The following is a 15,153-nucleotide window of genomic DNA, read 5'->3' as shown; positions in this document are numbered from 1 at the left end:
CTTCACACCATCCCGTGGAAGCACTTCATCTGGTCTTGATGTTTGGGGGCTCCTGTGGGTACTTGAACATTTGCTGTGAAGGAGTGGGCTTTGAAAATCTTTGATGCTGCCTTGTGTTCCCTGATCCTCCATTGCGTCGGGAAGGCGCCTGACGATCTATGAATTCTTTCCTGGAAGTTCCTATTGGGCCCTCCTGCAGCAGAACTTCATCTCGGTGTTGATAATTGGGGCGAAGGTGCGAGTCGCTCAAACATTTGCTGTGCATGAGTGGGCTTTGAAAATATTTGCTGCTGCGATCCTTCATGTTGGATGGCAGGGACCTGATGATCGATGAAGTCTTGATTGAAAGTTCTTGTCGCATCCTTCTGTGGAAGCACTTCGTTGTGTTGTGTAGGAGTAGCCTTTAAAGATATATGCTTCTGTCTTGTATTCCCTGGTCCTCCATTTTGGAGGGAAGAGCCTTTCCTCTCATCGGTCCTAATACACGAAAGACAAGCTTTATGAGCAATAAAGCACAATTTATAGAAGTGAATGCCAAGAAACACATGAAACAGTATGCTGCCATTTTCTTGTACTAAGTATTCACCGTGTATTTCAGCAGTACTGCTTAATGTAAGTATGCTACGAAATGAAGCAAGATCACACTTCTCAGGTAACAGGAGAGAATGATAGCATTAAGGAGCAGTACTTTCTTTTACTATGTATGTAACATGTATTAGATGGAAATGGACTGTACCTATTTCAGCAGTATTGCTTATTATAAATATGCTAAGCAATGAAACAAGATCACACTTTTAATGTAATATGAGAGCATGATAGCAATCATAGCATTAAGAAGCAGTGATGTACCTTTGTCGAACAGTATTCACGGATACAATGTTTTGTTGTGGAAGAACCTCTTGAGACGATGTTGCGTTCATGTTCTGTTGTTCTTTGCTCTTATTTTCCTTTATCCTGTTAGCAAACAACATATTAACGCAAGTTTTTAATAGTGTAAAATAATGTATTAAAAAAGATCTCCTGTCATGGTTATTAGCGCAAAAATACCACGTCAAAATCTACATTATAATTGTCACTACAACAAACCAAGTAACGGTATTAGAGCATACCTGTTTAATCTCACCATCTTTTCAATCTCTTTCTCTTGAATCCTGACTGCCCTTGACTTGCGTGCCAAGAACCCTCATGCATGGTTTTCTTGTAGGACCCTGTTTCTTTCCTCTTCATCAGGCCATGGCTGTGAATTTAGGGAGGATATATCAGTGCAGCTCGATAATAATAAGGTTGTCCTTCCATATTCAAAAGAACCTTGCTAGTGAATACAGCTGTCTCATGGTCTTATCATTGTAAAGATTTCTGCCCTTTATGAGGAGTGGATGAAGGGGAGGCCATGGTTTGTACCCATTACTCCATAAAATCTCGATCTACATCAGAAATTTGTTTGATGCACAAAAAATAGTATGTGAAGATCATTATCCTAGCAATACTGTAATTCAAGGAAAGAATGTATGCTCTTAAAGAGCCAAGGACTTACAGTGAATGTGTCCTGTTGCTTTGCTGTGCCATAGCTCTCTTTAATTACTGTACCTGCATTTGTCCTTTGACCACATAGGCGACCCTTGACTCCACGGGGAGCTCCTTTTTTCCTATATCAGTACTCAGCAGGAAGCAAAAACTAAAGAAAATGAATGTATGATAGAATAATCGTGATTCATGACAAACACCAGAGTCAAATCAGAACTAATGCTTAATTGGAATTACCTTTTGTAACTGTTTTGCTCAAACATAACAACATCACCTTTGCATGCATCACCTAGAGGGATTAAGTAATATATAAGAAGGGACGAATATTTTCACATAAACGGCACAGGAGGAGAAAGTTGTCCATTGCTACATCAATTATTATAGGTTTTTAATTCCAGTATATAGTCCAAAAAATTGGGACCATGTAAGTTGCCTAGAACTCTTCCAGAGCAATGAAGCTCATCTTCCGTGAGACTCAAACTATAAGATCATTCATTTGCTAAATAAGTTCGCAAATCTGTTCACATTCTTCTAATCCATCTTGCCATGTGTTTTCTAGGTCGGAAATAGCTTGTCTAACCTTTACAATTCAGAATAAAGCTCGACACGGGATACTTCACTTCTCCATCAGTTTTCACCCTGAATATTTTTGAAGCACAAGAAACTGTGAGTACATCAATGGGCATGACACATGATCAAACAAAGCCAACAGTCTGCTTGCATTATGCCATTATGGAATATCAAGGACAGAAGTTCAAGAGTAAAATTTTAGAAAAGGAGATCTCATTAGGGTTGTAGTTCATACGCAGTATGCTGTCTAATTCGATTTAGGAGCACTTCTTGCCTGTCAATATTAACTTGTGCATCCGCAGATATGCTTTGCATTCGTAAACCTTTAATTTCTCCAACTGACCATCTGTACGTTGTAACAATGCTCGTATCATCAACTATATCATGACCACTAAATAAGAAAGAGAAGTTTATGCTTTCTATACATGGAACTGTAGGCAGCAACAAATTTATTAAGCAAGTTTCCTCTAAATGACTTCTCTGCTTGTGCTTAAAATTGCATTGAGAATGGAAGGTACACCTGAAGCTAAGCCTCTTCTATAACAACTACAGCATGATAAACACAAAATTGCAATATTCTGAAAACATCATGCACCAATCGAATCTCCCATACCAGTTTCTAAACTTTTGTCCCTAAGTAGATAAATAAAACAATGAAGTTCATTACCTGCATCACGGTAACTAAATGAATGAATTGATGCAAAAAGTATCATATTTCTGAATTTTCTCATTTGCTGTTAAGGAACAAAAACACGCTTTGCCCCGTTTTTGCCAAGTTGGTACTAGGTTCTGATGCCATTCTCCCCAAATTCACACTTGCAAGCAGACTACAAAACCGTTCCATTTCCAGATCAGATTCCAAGAAATAGCACATCATGCCACAAGAGATAAGAATGGAGAATTCACACTGCACGAGCTTGTCCACCATGGCCAAAAGGCCAGTCTCCTCCTTTCCCATCTTCGGAACCGCTGATCCTTTCCTGAAATTCCGGAATTCCTCTTACATGAACCCCAATACCCAAACAAACGGGAGAAGGACAACTCGCAGACAGGATTCCCTTTCCGGCTTCTTGATCACACAAATTGGACTATCCAATCAGAGAAGGGAAGAAGAGGAGACTCCGCCGCCCAACCTGTCCTTGCGCGCCGATGCCGAGATGGACATCCGGCTCATCCTAGACCGCAGCACGGCCTCCACCTCGAGGTCCCTCGGAGTCGGGGTCGAAGGTGGGGTCCTCGTCCGACCCCGCGTCGGAGCCGTACAGGTCCGCGACTTCCGACCCGTCGCCGTCCCCCTCATCCTCGTCTTCCTCGCTCTCCACCTCCTCATCTTCCTCCGATTCATCCTCCTCGCGCCGCTCATCTGGCGCTCGGGGGAGACTGGTGGTGTGGAGATCACCGGCGGCCATGGCAAATTCTTGGGTCGACCGTTGGGGAGGGGTTCGGACGGCAGGGGAGGAGGGTTTCCTTTCTGGACTTCCGCGTTTTGGTTTGAAAATACGTTGACTTTTTCCGTCCATTGATCGCGGGATTTTTATAGGCGGCTTCTGCTGCTGGGCCCGCGATGGAAGAGCCGAGCTCGAACTCGAGCTGTGCTCGCACGGGTCAGCTCGTTTGCCAGCAGCTCGGGTTAAAGCGAGCTCAAGCTCGCCATAACAACAAAATAAATTCGGCCGAAAGTTTATAAGTTTTAGTCGAATTTCTAACTGTCGATGTCTGCATTAGCATTGATGCTCCTTGCCATTTTTTCCCCATCTTCGCTGGTGGATCAGAGGAATTAAGTCTTAGCTTAGATGATAGTGGATATGGTTGTACCTTAGATTTATTTATTGTGTGTCTCATTAAGGTAGGATTTTTTAGTGGTAGATGATATACTCGTCTACAACGAGATACTGGGGTGAGTGTGTGTGCGCATCTACGTGAATTCATGTGGTGTGTGAGTCTATGATGTATCCATTTTCAATAGATGTTATGTGAGTACGTGTGTGGTGATATGAGTGTGTATATTCATATCTATATATATACTCTTATATAATTTATTAGTTATGGTGGATTCAGACGATCTTCACCGTCCATTCAAGTTGATCAAATGATCATCGTGCAAAGTTGGATCTCATTTCTGCTTCGAAAAAATACATTTAATCCCCTATTATTTATTTTACATATATAGACATTCAACATTTATATTCCATATATTTTAAAAATATATTCAATGTTTTATTGTTTACCTTCCATTCTTTTTCGGATCGCTATATGGTAAATTAATTCTACATGTGTAACACATCTGTAGTTACTAGTATTATAGTGGGGTTTAAAAAATAGAAAAAAGAGAGTCAACCATTGGCCTACGAGGGAGGGAATGGCACATGCCGACCTGGCTAAATGTGCCGCTCGACCTGGTATGGTCCGAGCATATTTAAACATGACTCTGTTAGACCCGTTAGCCAAGCGAACCGTATCGTACCAACTCAGCAGGGCACAATAGCAGCGGGACAATCTAGTGGTGGTGTGACAGGATGAGGATAGTAGCAAGGCGAGATAGGGCAACGACGGGTAACTAGCGATAGGGCGAGGTGGCATAGCCGGGCAAGGCTGTGCGAGCATGATGTGTCCCGGACTCAGTATAGGCATGGCTCAACAAGGCATGATGTACCTATAGTAACAAGTCTAATGTCGGCTCATTGGCCAGCTTTAAGTACATGGTGGGCGGAATGAGTTAAGGCCAACGACACTGAGAGGTGGATCCGATCGTCACGGGTATAATAGCTTGGATGAATTTATGGGAGGTGGGATGGGAATTTTTGTGGTGAGGTGAATAAGAAGGGTCAGACCTCCGCAGACGGTGCAGAAGGAAATGACTGAAAATTTGCATTCCTTCGGTCAACAGATCAGCAGATGCACGCCCGTGACATACTAACATAGTTGCCGAAGTCAGACGATCTGCGTCTGAGTCGCAATATACGGGAGGAGGGTCGTGCTACGGCGTGATAGAAGTGGTAAACATACAAAATAATTGTGTTTTAGACCTAACATATGCCGAGCTTATGAATTTGCAACAAGAAAACATATAAAATATTCTAATATTTTACCAAACTCGTAGATGAGATTGCTTTCTATAAAAATATCTTTAAAAAAAATATCTATTGAATGTGTGAAACATACTTGTAATACCAAGCATTTTTAGAATCAATGATATCACATGCAACCTATAATTTCTCATCTGCGAGTTTGATACACTATAAAAAAAGGCAGTTTAGTACCGGTTGAAAAATAGCTTTACTATCGGTTTTTAAATCAGCACTCTTTACTCGGCACTGATAGTGAGCCACTATCAGTGTCAGTTGATCAACCAGCACAGTTGCTATTTCCAAAGAATAAAAAAAAGTGAAAATTAGCGGCGGCAGGAGCAGCATCCGAGCTGGCTCGGAATTGCTGCTCCCTCGCCGCCATTGCCTCAGACCCGTCGACAACCACGTCGCCACTACCTCAGACACGTTGGCTGTCAATGGGGGGAGGCCGAGCCCCCCTTCTTCCTCACCGCCCTCCGCCACGCCTCCTCGTGCCCCCATCTTCCTTGCTGGCCGAGCTCAAACCCACCACACCGAGCTACACATGCACAAATATGAGACATTGCAGCCCAAAGATTAAAACAAAACCCCCCCAAGAAAATAGAAGACAAGAAACCCACTTCCTTCCTCTTCAAGCTCGCCGACCTGAGGACCACACCATCACAATCGTGCTACCCCTCCGGTCACTCTCACTTCACTTCGGTGAGCACCCTTCCTCCTCCTCCTTCCCTCTCTGGCTCGCCTCCATGCTTGCACAGCCTGAGCTCCTTCCCCATCTCTGCTTTCCCCTCTCCCCACCATGGCTTCCCCTTCTGTTGCCAAGCGCCATGCACTGCACCACCTCAATCGCCGGACCACCATGCCACGCTACTCCCCGCCCGATCTATGCCGGCCAGGGAAGATATGGTAAGATCCAGGTTGGACCCGACTGGATCCACGCAGATACGAGGAGGCCGATGGGGAGGCCGGTTGTTACGCCCAGTTTTTCAAAAGAATAATCAGGTGCATTCCACATGTATGCAAGGATCAATTTTATCATACATACGGTGACATTATCAGTGATATACAGTTCTATATCGAACAAAACAACTTTATTGAAATAGATACTAGAGTTTTTAAATAGCAGCGGAAGAACAAGAGGGAACTCCAACGAAAGCTTCAGGGCACACCACAGGCAATTGACTGGGGTCAACGCGACTTAGGACGTTGTGTCTTCATTATAGCCTTCAGCTTCCTTGATCTCCTTGTAGTCTTCTCCAACTGAGTAGTATTTATTATTGAAAAATAGCAAGTGTGAGTACATATCGTACTCCGTAAGTGTATGAAAGTATGACATGAGGGCTTAAATCAAGAAAAGTTTAGACACTGGTTTACTGCACTAAGCAATCTTAACTTATAACTCTAAAAAATAGGCATCCTATTTACTAAGTGTGAAGATACAACTTCAACAAGAAGAACAGCTTATCAGATCCCATCCGACTACCAAACTCACCAGATATTTCATATCTGGCTACCATAACTCACTAGGTAATCCTATTACCTGGCTACCCGACCATCCAAGCCGCTCTTGATCGTGAGCACGGATGATCGATCAGTTTTATATTCTGCAGAGTTTACCCATCTTTCCCCATGGGTCATGATTTCATCAATTGCATTACCAGGTGATAGTCTCTATGTTGCCGTACCGGCCAAGCACTTACATACTTCTGAGGTGTGCGCCGGGAGATCACTACAAGGCCTCTACAAAGCTCCTGCCGACCTGCAAGCACCCACTAAGGTTTCACTGCTAACAGATGATTACATCGCTGTAAAAGCCCCCTCTTGTGCCACTCAACTGTCCAATGGTACTCACAGAACCGGAGGGGTAGCTAAATAATTGGCTAGACCGTACCCATATAGGCCCCGTGAATTGTTGCGATTTAGTATGGTTAAATGCTTCAAGAACCGGTCCTTAGGATACCACACAGGAACAACCACAAATTTGTTGTGCATCACCACCTCAAACCAACCATCCAGTTAGATCCCTATACCATATTGCTACAAGATTACCATACCCGATTCTTGTTGCATAAACATTAGTCAAGATTAACGTTTACCCAACCATGACAGCAACTAGCATATCCACCCTTCATTTCCCATGACTCATCAACGGTGACAAGGATAATCATACAAAATCTAGTAAACCCTAATCATGGGATTCCAAATTAGACAAACATGCAAGAAAGATAAATAATTAATATAAAAGTCCTAAAATAGGTGCAAGATGAGCAAGGAAACTTGCCTGGCTGTTGCTCAGTGATATTCATAAACTTGGTTCTGGCATATCTCGAAGTCTCGACCTTGTAGCTCATCGAATCTCTAGAAACACCATATTCTGCTTACCAGATCTATCGACAAAAGAGAAAGCACAAAACAATTAAGAAATAATACACCAAACAGAGACAACACATCATGAAAACACTATAGCTGGATAGAGTACGAGATTTAGGTGAATTCATAGAGTGTTGCTTGGATTTGAATGAAATTCGTTGAACAATATTTGAGATGATGAACTCTAGTTGAATTATAAGAGCTAAAACAGAATTAACTATAGAAGGCAGGGGCTAACATGTAAACATCCTAAACAGGAGACAAGAACAGAAATAAAGGATCTCTGGAGGATTATTTGGGATTCTCACCAAGAGCGAGAGATTAGAGAGCAGAGCAAGGGAGTTTGGTATGGAGGAGTCGGCTGGCGTGGGCTCTCAGCGTCGCCAGTGAGGGAAAAGGCCCGGGATTGATGGAGATGGTGCATATAGAGTTTCATCGTAGCCATGAACTCATGGAGGGCTCAACTTGACCCGTTGTACAGAAGGACACGCACACTGGCGAGCTGAAGGTGGGGGAGGTGCACGATTGGATGAAGACGACGACGGCGATCACTGACATCGATGTTGGGAAGCAATGGTGTTTCAACAAATCAAAGAAAAGATGGTGTAGAACGTGAGAAGACAAGCTCGATTTTATGGTTGGTTTTGGTAGAGAGGTTCCGAGATAGCGGCAAAACAACGACACATGCTCCCAGGTTTGGTGGTGGCCGCGCATAGACACATAGAAGAATATGTGCATGTTACCGGAGGTTGGTTGTGTTTTGGGGAACCATCTGAAAAAAAAGTGTTTTCCTTAGAATATGATGCCACGGTGGTGGTTCGGATAGATCATCCCCATAGAGGGAGATCGATCGGGGATTTTGGTGAGATTGTGCAACGATGTTGGAGGTTGGGATCACGTTTCTGGTGGTGTCGCTACAGATCCGAGGGGACCCTCATGTGTACATGAAGAAGATGTGATGTAACATACCGTGACGCAGTCAGTACATCAAAACCACTGCTAGATTGATGGGGAACGTGGACTAAACCTGCAGTGCACGCGCAGAACTTATCCAGACAAGGCAGCGGCAACGCCGAGGTCGAGTACGGTGGCTCTGGTGTAGATTTGGACAACCCAAATCAGGAGGATGTTAAGGACTATCAAAGGCATGTCTCTGCCAAAGGACTCAGGGATTAGAGTGCCGGTTCACCCGGGAATGCAATTTGAACCTACGCTGCATGCGCAAAACTCCAGACTAGGGTAGTGGCACGACGATCATGATCCTAGTGGCTTCAGGGCTCTAATGGCCAATCAATTTGATAAGGGTGTGTGGGACATCTAGGGGCACGTGCTGGTCAAATGGCATGATGATCCAACCTTTGATCGACCGGGGAACACCAATGCCATCTGCGACGGCACGTCTGTCCGCAATGGCGACGACCGTGGCGGCGTAGATTGAGCTTTGGCTGGGGTTGGGGGTTCGGTTAGGGATCACAAATGGTATCCAAATAGTGGGAAGGTGGTGGGGAAGGGGCTACGCTGGGGTCCTCACCATGTTGCAACGATCAGTGAAGAAGGATTCACGGAGACTCTGGAATTTGGGGTCACGTTCCCATTGCACCGATGAAGAGCTGGTCGAGCCCTTCAGGGATCCTGAGATTCCATCTACGTTATACATGGTGATGCGGGTGTCTTGGCTGGATCTTCACTGGATCATCAGGAACGCCAATGGATTCTTCGGTTCGCACCTTGGACGCGGCAAGACACAGAGTAGCACAGGCGGCGACATAGATACCGGGGTCATCTGTCCTCCTCTAGACAACATGTATTGGGACATGGTGGGGGACAACCTAGGGCACATCTTGGTAAAAGATCAAGGTATTTGGCTGGACGAATCACCGAGAACGCGGATGCCAACGATGACGACATGACTGTTCGTGATGGTGAACGGCACCCGGCAGGTTGGGGCGGCGGCTAGGGTTTGGTGGATGTGGGAAAAGGGTAAAGGAGAGTGTGCTAATCCCTTTTTATGGAGCTAGGAACATCGGGCTGGTGAGCCAAGGTGGGATCCAAGCTGGCCATGGCCCAGGCCCAAGTTGTGATAGCAGTTGATCTAGCTGTTGTTATCACTGCCATTTTTTCATCACGTACCCAGGAATGCTAACTTTGTGGGGGTAGAGGTTGTTCTTTGAGTTCGCTTTGTTCACCTCACTCAACCTCTGTGCTTCTTTCGACGACTTGTACTCTGCAAAGGCTTGCCAATGATCTTCTAGTTGCGATCACTTGCGGAAATCTGGTGTTATACCTTTCTGCACATACATTCTTTTTAGTGTGCCCTTCCAATTCTTAAATGAAAGGCCTATGATCATTAGCGTCTTACACTTAACTACTTTCATATCTGTCCCTTCAGGGAAGTCAAACTTCTCTAATATCTTGGGCCATAAGATGTTGTTCTTGATCAAATCAGGAACCATGTGCGGATCACCACGTTCGCCAGTTTACAATCTATAGCTGATGGGCACATGATCCTTAACAACAATCCCACAAACTGACTTGTAGGGCTCTAGAACTCTCTCTGGTGCAGTTGGCTCCCCTGTTGATGAGACCTCCGTGATCACAAATCATCCCGTATGCATCTTCGAGGGACCTCGGACACGATGCCGCTCCTGGGATTGCTCGTTGTCGTGACCCTCCAGAGCATCAAGCATTTGCGCATAAGCGAAAAAACTATTGGGAACCTATACTATAATATGTAGAACAGATGCATTCATCTACTTTTGAATTACCTCATCGCCTCCACATGCGTTCGTTTGTTCCAGGTTGAGGTAGTGGCTCGGACTACCTTCTTCAATGTTTGACGGCGGCACTACATCTCCTTCTAGCACCTGGGCTGGATTAGCGGTTAGTGATGCCATCTCTTCCTGGGAGTTCTGCATACGATGACGACGAGCGGTTGAGTATTCTACATATAAAGAGCAGAGGAAAGAGGGAGCTAGAGATAAAGCTGATGAGGGAGGAAGGGAGGTTGTTGAAAGAGTGAGATAACCATGAAGGAGTCGATAGATAGAATGCATACACATATAATATTGTAAATGAGTACATTACAACCACATTTAACAAAATGAAGTCACATCTTACATAGTAAAATAGGCATAAATGTACTGAAAGTTGACACATTGATCTTACAAGTTACATCATCTTACATAGCAAAATAATAATAATTACAACCAGAACTAGGATTATGACATCTTACACGTGAAATCACACTTCTTATTTTCGAAGTTAGCCAGTTTTAGCTCGTCTTGGATGACTTGATTGTTGTATACCGCAACAGCTTCATGTTTAGACTTATATCTTTTGTAACATGCTCCTTTGAATTCATTAACTTGTGCGTGACATTCCTCCCAACTGGAGAACACTCCACTTTACCGACCATCATAAACAACATACCATGTTATAGCAACCCTAAATTTCAGAGAATATGCAAAAATGATATACTACAAACCACAGTAACACCAAAGATTGGTCAGTATTGATTACCTATTCAAAAAGAAAGCATTGTCTTGAGAGAAGCTGCTCTCTGAACTAATAGGACTGGCACATAAATGCTAACTTGAGAAGAATGCTTACTCTCCAAAAAGGTAATCAATACTAAAGTCCTAGAAGTAATAAAGAAATACGGCATCGAGCCATACCATCATTGCCACTATTTTATTGAATTTCAAAAGAAGAAAAGCAACAAACAAAAATAAAAAATAATCCCCAGCATCATATGCAACCACCATTCAACAATAACCCGAGGTTGAACGATTCATACAATCACATTGTTGATTTTAGAGTTGCAATTAATCAACACTATAGAATTGGGATTCTGGTGATCTGTATCCTTTGTAACAAAGCTGTTGAATGCTTAAAGCAGGCTTCAACTTTGTATTAAGTTCAAAGTGATGTTATTTCTACACCCACTCAAAATCAACAACTTTCACAGGGAATGCTTTTACAGGATTCTATACCTCCATGCAAAGGCAACAATAACTTATGTTGAACCTTTGCTGAATAAAATGATCACACCAAGCAATAACTTTCATAGGAAATCTCTGTCAAGCATCAATGCCACAACTTTTCCAGCTTTCACAGGAAATCCTATGATCTAGCCCCCAACTAAGCCCATGCACTTAATCCATGCACCAGCCTCCAGCCACCATAAATAATCTCACCCTCATCCATGGAAAGACCACTCATTCCTCAACTCTCTAACTGCAATATCTTCCTCAGCTCCACTAAGCCCACCCAAGAAATATTAGGGAATTTTTATCCCTCAGGGGGTTAAACCGCTGATGTGCTTTTGTGGTGACCCTTATAGGCTTCACGAGTCTTAGACATCTCCTACACATATGGCCTACGCTTCTTCATGTGTGTCTAACCATTCCATGAAGTGGCGGATAGGTGGAGGAGACTGGACAAATAAAACAAGAGGGTAGATTAGTAAAATAGTGCATAAAATTGTATGAAAAGTGCCACATGAGTATGCGGTGGAGGAGAGAAGCATACGAGCGCCGGGAGTACGGGCAACAGCAGGAGGGACTACGTCTCAAGCGTCAAGAGGGTATGAGGAACACAGTCAAGGAGCACATTGTGGTTGAGACACGCGAAGCAGAGAGAGAAAGGAAGCGTGAGAGGACTCGTCATACTAAAGCGGAGGGCTCCGATGCCCTGCGAAATGGCAAATATCCCAGTTGCACTCAGTAGAGAGCATTTATTATAACCCGATATATTTTCATTCCCTAAGACATATTTGGTTTAGCAGCGGCACACTATTAAGTTAGTCTTTAGGCGTATCGTACATGCCAATGTTTGTTGTCGTCATTTCTTTATGGTTAGAGTCCATTCGCGCAGCAACGAAAAACCTCATATCGCATGTAATATTTATTTAGCATATGTAACATCTATATCGGGTTATATGATAATCGTACTTCACAACTATTATTGTTTGACAAATTAGATTTGTATTCTCCCGACGTTACTTTCCTAAAAAGTTACCTACACAAATATATTAAATGAATAATAAAATATCGACAAAATTACGTTGAAATAAATTTACACACACTCACTCATTCAATTCCTTTCATTATTTATTCGCTCATGTCCTGATAAAACTAAATTGTGCTACAAAACTAGTCCGCTCGTATTTTATAGCGAAACACGATAGCGCATAGGTTCAAAAAAGCACTAAAGAAAAATGAAACAACACGATGCGACTGTCGCACCGAAAGCACCGACCCAACGTGACATGAGCAGCCAGCCTGTATTCATCACCTCAGGTGCCGAATATAGGACTTTTTGGTGCCTCAGGTACCAGAATCGATTTTTTAGTGTTTGAGGTGCCGAATACATGTGCTAGATTTGCAAATACATCGATATGTTATCTATTTTAGCAAATACGGTGACGCCTATTGCCTATTTTTGAATTTTTGCCTAGTTATGGAGGTCTCTTTTATACCTCATCTATACACTTTAAATGGTATATGGTGGTGAAGGGTTTGGGGATTCAGAGGTGGTGGGGTGAGGGTGAGATGGGCATGGGGACGGTAGGGACAGTTGGTTGGGAGGAGGATGATTTTAGCTTTTCTTAGTTTTTAGTTTTGTGGGATTTGTTTTTCATTTTTCCTAGTTTTTTATTATATAGGTGGGAGGGGAGGGGAGATTATGAACTAACTTTTGTTTTATATAGTTGATATTTTTATTAGTAAAATAGATCTCATATCCGTATACATCGGGAGAGATGTCATAGTGTGATTGCTGATAAAATGTGAAAAAGGAGGAGAAGATTATCCGCTAATTTCTCTTCTAATTTTTTCATTTATTTTATTAGTAAAATGGGTCCTATATCTATAACAGATAACAAGACGTAGAGGCTGGAAGACAAAGATGCATGGTAAAAGTGAATAAATTATATATTCAAATTTTAAGGGTTTTTATTATATGAGAGAAGAGTAAGGGAAGATATGACATGAGAACTAACTCGTGTTTTATATAATAGAGATATATAACTAAGTACTTGTGCGTTGCAACCAAAACATAAATATCGGATACGGTAACATCTACCACAACTCTAAGATACAGAGATGTGAATATATCATTGAAGCACCACCGAACGAATATGTCAGAAGAGATATCGTAGTTTGATTAGCAATAGAGTACCATAACTTAAGATAGTTCTGTCAATTTCTTTTCTATGTGCGCGCGCGTTACTGTTTTGTAAGATTACTCTTGAACGTAAGTAACTAAAGTTCCAACGCTTGCATTTACGAATATTATTCGTTCCATGAGATAAGGTGGGATTTTGTAACCATGTAAGAACTGAATAAGTGCAAAGAATTGCCCAGGCTAAGCAGGTGAAGTCTCTCCGCCTGGAGACAAGTTAATCTACTCTCTCCAGCACCAGAAAGAAGCCCGGCTCGGCCATGGAGACCGCTCCATCCACTGTGCTTCCGCTCCTCCTCTTACTCTTCTCACCGGCCGCCATCGCCATGTCCTCTGCCTTGGCCTCGGCTGGAGCAGACGAGCGTGGCCCTGACCTGTACATTGTCTTCATCAGCCACGCCGACTACATCGACTCAGTAGACTACGACCTCCGCATGCTCGCTACCGTAGTCGGAAGGTTGCCGGCACATGCATGCAGACGCTTGATCGTTCATAGCCAAGCATGTCGCAGCTATGAACTCGTATAACAGCACTGACACCTCCTAGCCTTGTTGCAGCACAGCGGAAGCGAGGGGGGGGGGGGGGTGGCTGCTATATCACTACAGTGCCTCGGGTTTGCGGCGCAACTCGCATCCAAGCACGCTGATCAGCCGTCAAGTGAGTGCAGTTCGTTCCTTTAACCTTCATGCGACTTCTTTATTCTTACGAGAAGCCAGAAAATTCATATCCAGTTGCTTGGATGAATCCTATTCTGCGGTCGAAAGATCTCGTATTTTAATTTGTGAAATGTGGCTTTTAATTTAATTCGTGTGTATGTTGTAGAGGAGGGAGTTGCGACCTTAAAGGACAAGACGCGCGTACCATGTCGAGGAAGATGGCCGCTTGCCTCGCTTGTTTGAAGGAATGTGCGAGGGTTCAAGTGAAGTTTGCACCCGACCTCGTCTGGATTATGCCAGTGCGGCGATCTGAAACAGGTTCTAGAGTTTTGTAGCATGCATACAGTTGCAAATCTCGTGAATAAACTTGCAAATCTCAGGGATCTTGCAAAATCTCATTCAAATGTTTACCAGACTTGTGCTGCCTTCCTTTAGACATGCCATCAAACCGCCATATAATCTTGTGCATGCAGAACAATGTTCACTCCTTACTAGAAAAAAAAGAGAGAAAAGAATGCACACCCCATATTTTGCCACCTTCATCTCGCTGATTTTTTTTTTTTTTTTTTTTTTTTTTTTGGCGACGAGAGGACTAGATAATAGTCAGGTTCCTACACCCAAAATAGCACTCAGAGACTGGATACAAGTCACAATCCTAGTTTTCAGGTACCAGCGTTGCAGTGTGTGTGCATCCATCAACGCAGTACCTTTGTTTCTTAAAAAAAATGAAAAGTACCAACATGAACTAACAACCATCATCCTCTAAGCAAGGCTTGCTAAAC

Source organism: Phragmites australis, chromosome 21 (genome assembly GCF_958298935.1).
Source record: "Phragmites australis chromosome 21, lpPhrAust1.1, whole genome shotgun sequence".
In the NCBI taxonomy this organism is placed as follows: domain Eukaryota; kingdom Viridiplantae; phylum Streptophyta; class Magnoliopsida; order Poales; family Poaceae; genus Phragmites; species Phragmites australis.
This window is presented reverse-complemented; position numbering follows the sequence as displayed.